Source organism: Helianthus annuus, chromosome 4, assembly GCF_002127325.2.
Source record: "Helianthus annuus cultivar XRQ/B chromosome 4, HanXRQr2.0-SUNRISE, whole genome shotgun sequence".
Lineage (NCBI taxonomy): Eukaryota > Viridiplantae > Streptophyta > Magnoliopsida > Asterales > Asteraceae > Helianthus > Helianthus annuus.
Window position 1 is genome coordinate 52234252 of NC_035436.2, and position 9763 is coordinate 52244014.

Sequence of the window (9763 nt, forward strand, 5' to 3'; positions counted from 1 at the left end):
GCCGCGAAGCGTAGGCAATAACTTTATCCCGCTGCATCAATACACAACCAAGCCCCTGTATCGATGCGTCACAATAAACCACGAAGTCATCCGTGCCCTCTGGCAATGAGAGAATAGGTGCGCTGCAAAGCCTATCCTTTAAGTACTGAAAAGCGGTCTCTTGCGTATTACCCCATCTGTAAACGACACCTTTCTGTGTTAGCATAGTAAGTGGTTGCGCGATCTTTGAGAAGTCTTTAATAAATCGCCTGTAGTAACCCGCCAAACCCAAGAATTGGCGTATTTCTGTCGGTGTACGTGGTGCTGGCCAGTTTCTGATCGAATCAACCTTGGATGGATCGACATGAATCCCATCCTTGTTCACCACATGGCCTAAGAAGTGGACTTCACGAAGCCAGAAGTCGCATTTTGAAAACTTTGCGTACAATTGCTCTTTTCGAAGAAGTTCCAAGATAAGACGTAAGTGCTGCTCGTGCTCCTCCTGACTCTTGGAGTAAATCAAAATGTCGTCGATGAATACGATAACAAACTTATCAAGATAAGGTTTGCACACCCTGTTCATAAGATCCATGAAGACTGCAGGCGCGTTCGTAAGCCCGAACGGCATGACAAGAAACTCGTAATGACCGTAGCGAGTTCTGAATGCTGTCTTAGAGACGTCCTCCTCGCGGACTCTCAGCTGATGATAACCTGACAGTAGGTCGATCTTGGAATAGTAACACGACCCTTGCAACTGGTCAAATAAGTCGTCTATGCGCGGAAGGGGATAACGGTTCTTCACCGTCACCTTATTGAGTTCGCGGTAGTCGATGCACATTCTGAACGTACCGTCTTTCTTCTTCACAAATAACACTGGAGCTCCCCAAGGCGAAGAGCTTGGACGAATAAAGCCCTTCTCCAAGAGCTCTTGTAGCTGCTTCGACAGTTCTTCCAGTTCGGTTGGAGCTAAACGATACGGTGCGCGGGCTATTGGTGCTGCTCCAGGAGCTAACTCAATCTGAAACTCGACTTGACGATGAGGAGGTAAACCAGGTAAATCTTCAGGAAACACTTGAGGAAAATCACGCACAACTGGTATATCCTCCAGCTTCTTTTCCTTTGCTGATGCGTCAGTGACAAGTGCCAGAATGGCAGTATGTCCCTTTCGTAAACATTTCTGCGCCTTTAAGAAAGAGATGATGCCAACCACAGCACCACTCTTGTCACCTTGTACTTCGAGAGGTTCTTGACTGGAGCGAGGAATACGAATAACTTTTTCTTTGCATAAGATCTCCGCGTGATGTTGGGATAACCAATCCATACCGATGACGACGTCGAAACTACCCAAAACTATGGGTATGAGATCAATCGAGAAAGTCTGACCCGCTAGAACAATACTACAACCCTTGACTACCTGTGCAGCTTCTACACTTTTACCATTGGCTAGTTCTACGACGTGTTTGGTGTCTAGGGGTGTTGGTGTACGTTTTAATAGTTTACTCATTTTCAATGACATATAGCTTGTATCAGCACCCGAATCAAATAAGACAGTAACATAAATATCGTCGAGAAGAAACTTACCCATAACCACATTGGGATCATTCACTGCGTCACCCCGACCTAGCACAAAAGCACGACCCCGAGCTTCGTTGCCATTGTTGTTGTTGTTTCCCCCGTTATTGTTGTTATTGTTCCCGTTGCCCTGATTGTTGTTGTTGTTCTGGTTCCTGTTTAGCTGAGGGCAGTGTCTCTTGATGTGACCTTCAGCACCACAATTATAGCACCCCTTGTTGCCCTGTTGCTGATTCTGCTGTGCCGGTGGCTGCTGCTGATCCTGATTCGCAGGACGAGGGCTTCTACAGTCTTTGGCCTCGTGACCCATCTTGAGGCATCTTTGACAACGGCCCTTGTTACACTGGCCGTTGTGGTGCCTGTTGCAGTTGTTACACTTTGGAAGGTTTCCTCGGTATCCACCCTGCCTGTGGCTACCTGACGACTGCTGGTTAGGGCTTTGATAGTTGCCAGTCTTTCGCTGCTGATTCTGGGACTGAACCGAAATTGATGCTTTGCTTGAATCCCCCTCCCATTTCCTCTTGTTGTCACTGAGGGTAACGGGAGTAGCTGAAGGAGTGACTGTAGCAGTAGCGCTGACGCGCTTAGGCAGTTTATTCTGATCCACTGCCTGATCGGTGATGCGATGAGCGAGACGCTGGATTTCCTGGATGTTGTTGAGGTTAGCCGAGGTAACGTGGCTCTGTATTTCTGGTGCCAAACCTTTGAGATACAACTCAATACGCTTGTATGGAGGGTCCACCATAGTTGGACATAGCACAGCCAACTCATTCGATCTCTTGGTGTAAGCTTCGATTTCCGAACCAACCATTTTCAAGTTATACAACTCGTCCTCCAACTTGTGAATGTCTTCTCTAGTGCAGTATTCCCTCTTGATCAGTTCTTTGAAATCATTCCAGGGTGTGGCGTTAGCAGCTGCCAACCCTAAGATCTGCACTTGTGCGTTCCACCAAGTGAGCGCAATCCCTTCAAGTGTGCCAGTGGCGAACTTCACCCTGCGAGCCTCAGGGCATTCACACATTTCGAAAACCGACTCGAGCTTTTCAAACCAGTGGAGGAGTCCAACTGCTCCCTCCGTGCCACTGAACGAGCTAGGACGACAATCCATGAAATTCTTGAAGGTGCACCCAGGTTGTTGCTGAGCGGGTTGACCTATTGTGTACGAATAGGGCAAAGTTAAGTACGAGAATTAATGTAGGATCTAAAGATCCTAGTGTCTATACTGCAGGGTATACTACCTGCTTGGGCGGCTGCAACTGCCGCAGCAACGAGAGCCTCTAGCTGGGCTTGAGTCATGTTAATTCGTGCGGCCATTGATCTTCACATCAAAGGCAACATAAGTGAGAAAGGTTCGCGAATAGTGCGATGACAGAAGAGTGTAAGCACATAAGTATTCTCATGCAATGACAAGTTGTGAGCAAGGTAATGTAAGCATACTACGAGCAAAGTTCTATGCAAATTCTAGCATGTAGGCAATAAACATAAACCTTATTACCTAGGAAGTTGAGTCTTGCACGTGGAGCGAAGCGTCGTTGTGGATCGTTGAGAGCACTGTTCTGGTTATAGTCTGGTTTTAATAAAAACGCTTTTCCATATTAAAACCAAGTTCTCTATAACCAATGGCTCTGATACCAATCTGTCACACCCCCAAAATTCACACGCGGAGTATCACCGCTTGGGAGCGTGACTGACCAGGATCAAGCCACCAATCATATTGAACATGTAATTAATATTAAGTAAAATAAATGTAAACCATCCATTCAATACGATAGGTGTTCAAAACATAACCATAGTTTCAAAGTGTAGCGGAAGCATAGTAAATAAACCAACAATAGTTAATAGTTTTAAATGTCATAATAGTTCAACGTAGAAACCACGATCCTTGCCCACAACAACCCGCTTCTCCAGTGCAAGCTCCATGTACCTAACGATCTGCAAGGCATGTAACAGAATGATCAACAAACTAGTTGAGCGAGTTCACAGTAAGTAAATGCGTAACAGTAAGTAACGGGTGGCTCTACAGGGCCAATAGTAAGTTATACAGGTGGGGGCTTCCCATGTTATGTGACCACTAGACTATTCGTATTATCCCTGTTCTTCGTCCGAGAACAGTAGCGCGTATGGGGTGTGCGTAGGTTTTACGCACGTATCCTTCATAACCGAGGATAGAAGTAAGTAATGCGTACACGTAGGTTTTACGTGCGTGCCTGACATCCGAGGCAGTAATTGGCATGTGACCACGTAGGTGTTATCCCAACCTACGGAACCGTCCTGACATCCGAGGACCATGATAGGTGATAGTCTAGGAAAAGCATATATACGTTCTCAGTCAATGATAACCTTTAACCCATTCCCACGACCCGGGAATCCCATGCCTTAGTAGGAGTGTGAACTCACCTTGGTTTGCTCGGTATGCTAGGTTATGCACTCACAAGTAATTAATCACGTCCTATTGTATGCACGTATAACAAATCAGTTCATGTTCGCAATGATACGCATGCAATCTAATGTCACATAGTGCTTGATAGCCAATATCATGCGTCAATCATGTATCACATAACAGTCAGTTTGCATATCGGCACAACACGTATCATTTCACATTTAATCATCAGCTAGTGTACACGAATACAAATGTTAACATTCATCACCAAGTATGGCATGCCAAATAAATCAAGCATACATTCCATCATTCAAAGTATGTTTATAACCCCCCATTATCTTTCGACCCAACTGTTATCTTTCGACACAACAGTTATCTTTCGACATATTAGTTATCACAGTTATCTTTCGGACCAATTGTTATGTTTCGAACCAAATGTCATCTTTCGACCACGCTGTTATCTTTCGGTCAACATAACTATGTTTCGGTCAATGCTATCCTTCGGTCAACACTACTATGGTTCGGTCAATGCTATCCTTCGGTCAACACTACTATGGTTCGAAGGACAAGTATCTTTCGGTCACAACTATGTTTCGAATAACTAATATCTTTCGATCAATATCAGTTACGTTTACTCAAAGTTTCCAAGTTTATCCGTGATTATCAATTAACACAAATTCAAGTATTCGGTTACCTCAGAATCGATCAAACAGGGAGTTTCATATGAAACCTCATGAACCCTAATTTAACCACATGAACAATAATAACACTTAATCATATTATGTTCCGGTTCCATGAACAATAAAAATTCCGAATTGCATAATATCACAGCCGATCCACAAAACATTATCATTAAACATCATCACAACAGATCCGATTAACATACACATCCGATTAACATCCATATCCGATTAACATACATATCCGGTTAACATACAAACAACATATTGCAAGCATAACATCAAGGAATATTGCACACGATGTCATTGAACCAAAAAGAATACAATGGCCGAATACTATGATGTCAATAATTATCAAATACCAATAATCATCACAGACGACACGCAAGAACAATATTCAAATAAATGTTTTAAAACACATAATCGGATAATGATTTGCACTAACCACAATGAACAAGGAAGTAATTTCGATCGATCTTTGAGGGTCACGAAGTCACAGGGCTGCCGTCAATAGGTGAGGGGTTCTAGGGTTTTTGAGGTAACTGTCGACTTACATGCATTCACGTATATAAACGTATCACCGGAATGGGCCAAGCCCATTAGAAAGACTGGGCCGAAAGATGTCGAAGGATAGAGTCCTTGGTCGAAGGATATGTTTCGTGATCCTTCGAACCGAAAGTTGATCCTTCGAACCGAAGGTTATCTTTCGTGATCCTTCGATCTGTAAGTCATGTTTCGTGATCTAGACTAAGCGTTTTAATAATAATTCTAATATTATTTTCTACCACAGCAAGTAATCACATATAGGCAAAACGACAATACGTTTCATTAAAACACAACGCGTACAATTTCAAGTCCACAATCCAAACAACTAAACAGTCAAAGTCAACGCGCATCTAATGCGAAAGTGAAAGTCAGAAACTCGAGTTGTCACACCGTTAAACCCATTTCAAAGCTTTAAAATGATGTTAAAGTATAGGGAACTTAAAATATGCTCAAAACATCTCGGATGTCGGTTCGTTTGGTCGTACGGATGCGTTGTTCGGTTAATTACGACGGAAGTCGTAACGAACGCAAAAACGATCCAAATTAAGCGACAAATGGAATTTTATCATGCCAATCACTAAAATAAAATATTTTAATGATTACATAAATTTTTGGATGTCCGGATGTATTCAGAACGTAAGATATGCGCGAAAATGCAAACTTATGCACTTTTTGACGCTTTTAATCCCTGAATGAGCATAAAGTTTATTTTAGCACACCGAACCCCTTAAAGCCTATTTCTAAGCTATGTGAAGGATATTTAGGGTGTATTTAACTTATGATCGTGTTCCGGAATGTCCGTTACAGTACAAATTGGCATACTTTCGCAGTTTGTCGAATTTAGTCCCTGTAAGCGAACAAACTTGATTTCGGCATACCAAACCATCCAAAACTTATTTCTAAGTTATGTAAAGGTTATTTAAGTTATGTTAAGCCTATGTCACTGTTCTGGAGTGTTTGTTGCATTAAACTGGTTATATTTACGCATCAGATCGCGTATAACCTTCCAGAAAGCGATTTAAAGCCCGAAATCGAACAAGAATTGATATGTGCAATTAATACACATATTTATACAAATCCCAAGTATGAAACACAATATTTCATTGGTTTGGTATTTGTTTGATAGCGAGGAGGCACATGTGGCACAGTCTCCCCTACTTCAGGAAATTTCGTCCCGAAATTTATTTAGAGGAAACTTGTGAGGGCTTGAAACATGAAGTTGAAAAGATCAAACAACACTGGTTAGGGTTCTGAACTTCTAGTGACTTTTAAATAACATCACGCTTTCAATGCGAGAGGGACACTTATATACAGGTATATAAAGCGTTATTGGTGCGTCCACCGTACCTTCATTGCATTGTTCACGTTCTGTCACTGTTGCCACTATAGGTTCTTACACATGATAAATCTTACTTGGGTTTCCGGGCACTGAATTTCATATTTATGTATGCATCCATAATCACGTAATTCCTTGCACCGTCCATACAGTTGATCTTATACTGTGTAGGGGAAGAAAATTAAACGAGTAATCCTGTGGTGATTTAACTAGACTACAATAGAGTCTCTTTAACTAGGTCACCAAAGGATCTTTTTAACTAGATCAACGAACAATCTCTTGAACTAGACCACCCGAGGGCCTCTTTAACTATATCAACACATGATATCTTTAACTAGATTGTCGAACCAATCTCTTTAACTAGATCAACGAATGATCTCTTTAACTAGACCACCAGAGGGCCTCTTTAACTATATCAACGCATGATATCTTTAACTAGATTGCCGAACCAATCTCTTTAACTAGATCAACGATTGATCTCTTTAACTAGACCACCAGAGGGCCTCTTTAACTATATCAACGCATGATATCTTTAACTAGATTGCCGAACCAATCTCTTTAACTTAGATCAACGAATGATCTCTTTAAGTAAACTACCCAAGAGGAATCTTTAACTACATCAACGGAGGATGTCTTTAACTAGATTGACGAATCAATCTCTTTAACTAAACTACCCAAGAGGAATCTTCAACTACATCAACACATGATGTCTTTAAACTTTGGAATAGTACTTTATAATCCAAGGGACTTAACTACAACGTAGAAGTCCATTAAGGATTTAAGATAGTACCTTTGGATATCCTACTACGAATCCCTTATACGAAGATATGGAAGATTCTACGAGGATTTGGATAACAAAAATTTGGATTACACAAAAACATAAAAGGGAACATATAATCACATAATTGTTTAATTTGACCTTTAATTTGTTATCTTTGGACACGGATATTTAAAGCACACCAGGAATCCAATCCGTGGATTTCATTTGGCACTTTAATCATTTTCAAGAATCTATCTATGAAGATAGGAATATCTTAATAGGAATTCGGCTTTGTCCTTATTGAATTATAATGTACGTATTGAATTATACAAAGAATTCAATTAAGGACTCCGATGAACGTTACCCATCCACAAGGATCTAACTATGAGGATAGAAAGATCCTATATGGATTTTGGAATTTGTGTAATGAGAGGTGTTCCGACACCTTGCACTAGGCGTGCTTAAGTCGATACACAAGGTAGAAAGTTCATGAGGTTGAGGCGCTAGATAGGCCAAGGCGACATATGAAGCAGAATTTGAAGGTTGAGCAGCAGCAGGATTTGTAACATCTTTGCTTTGGATTGCAAAGCGGCACATGTTAACCAAATGTTCCCATCGTCCACCGTGGGTACATTTGAAACAGGGTATTTGATTCGGATGATGACGATGGCATTGATTACACCAAGGAGCAGTTCCCTTATACAACTTCATCCCTGAGGCGAGTCATGGTGATAGCTAAATCAACGGTCCTCTGGAGTACGACACCTATTCGCTGGGTAATTTGCAGCACCTGGTAAGGACATTTGAGTGTTGTTGCGATGAAGAGGTATCTTGAAGACAGTGGAAGGCATAGGAGGAAACAAGCGAAAGATAATCAAAAGAGAATGACAACGTGTGAAGATTGTGACGATTTGTTTGTTACCAAAGGCAAACAAATGAGACGATGACTAATCAAAGTAAGCGGGTCAATATAATGTATCGGGAAGACATGCTCGCCTATAAGTAGACACTCACCCTAAGAGTTCCCAGGTAAGAGTGACTGGTCCGATACTACGGATTTGTACGAACACTCTAGCCTTAGACAGAAGACCCAGGGTACAGGCACCCACCCTTCCAGTTTGCACGTGTTCACATTAATGAGACCCATACTTTGACGACATCTTGAAAACTTTGAAGGTTCAAAACCTTATAATAAATCATCCTAGAACAGATGATTAGTTTTCAAAGCAGATTCAAAATTTATGTTCTTGTTGTGGTTGTCACCTAAGGATAAGTGACGGTATTGTTTTATGAATAAACGCAAGTAAACTTGCGTTAGGGTCCTAGGAAGGTTATAGACTAGGTCAAAGCATTACTAATAACCTAATTCCCTATAACCATTAGCTCTGATACCAACTTTTCTGTCACACCCCGGCCACGTAAAACAACAAAACGTGGCGGAAACGTCGGGGAGTGTTGTAACAGAATCATTGTTTCACAACCATGGATTTAACAGTTTCGTTTTATTGAATTAAATGAGTTACAATGTCTTAACAACAAAGAAACATAACATAATTAACTAGTCTTGCATCTTTTAATGTCACTAAGGCCTCGTCCATCCCTATGTGAGCATACACCAATATCATCATCATATATCACCAACTATTGTACCTGAAACACATGTGAAAATACGTCAGCATAAAAATGCCGGCGAGTGCATGGGTTTTATGTGAGTGTCAGATTCATGGCTCGTTTTACATGGTGCAAAACTTATTTAAAAACCTTATTTTGAAAAGTATAGTATTGCGACATAATTAACCAACTCAAATCAAGTTGATTATAATTTATAAAATCTCGTAGCCATGATTCTTAACTCCAAAACATTTGTTTAATTTAACCCAGATTGGAAATCGTTTTTGAAATAAAAACTCGAATAGTATAAATATATATCGTTAGGAAAACCTTGTAATATAACTTTGTTTTGATAACAATTGCCCAAGTGATCTAGATAACGCAATGACATATAATGTGTTAAAAGTACTTATATATAGGAAGTACCAGCGGCGTATCCACCATGCTTTTAACACATTACACCCGCCCTGTTACCTAATCACTTCCCTTAATCCCAATGGTTCAAATAGTTACAAATGGTTCACATAAATCAAAAGGTTACAAATGGTTCACATAGATCAAAGGTTACAAATGGTTCACATAAACCAGTCAGCTTCAAATGGTTCAAAATGTATAAAACAATGTGCTAGCATGCTCAGTTAACATACATAGCAGAAATGTAATGTAAATAAATGTACTAAGTATGCCCTATATGGACATACATAGCATAAAACATAATGAAATCATGTATTAATAGTGTACTAATGAACATAGCAAGTATATGACATGAAAACATGAAAAGCACGAAAGTAACAAGTAAAAGAGGGGACTATGTACTCACTTGAGGGTGCTTAGAAGTCTTGAACAACAACCAAGTAACGCTAGAGGGATCACGGAATCAAACGGCACCTAATACAGGT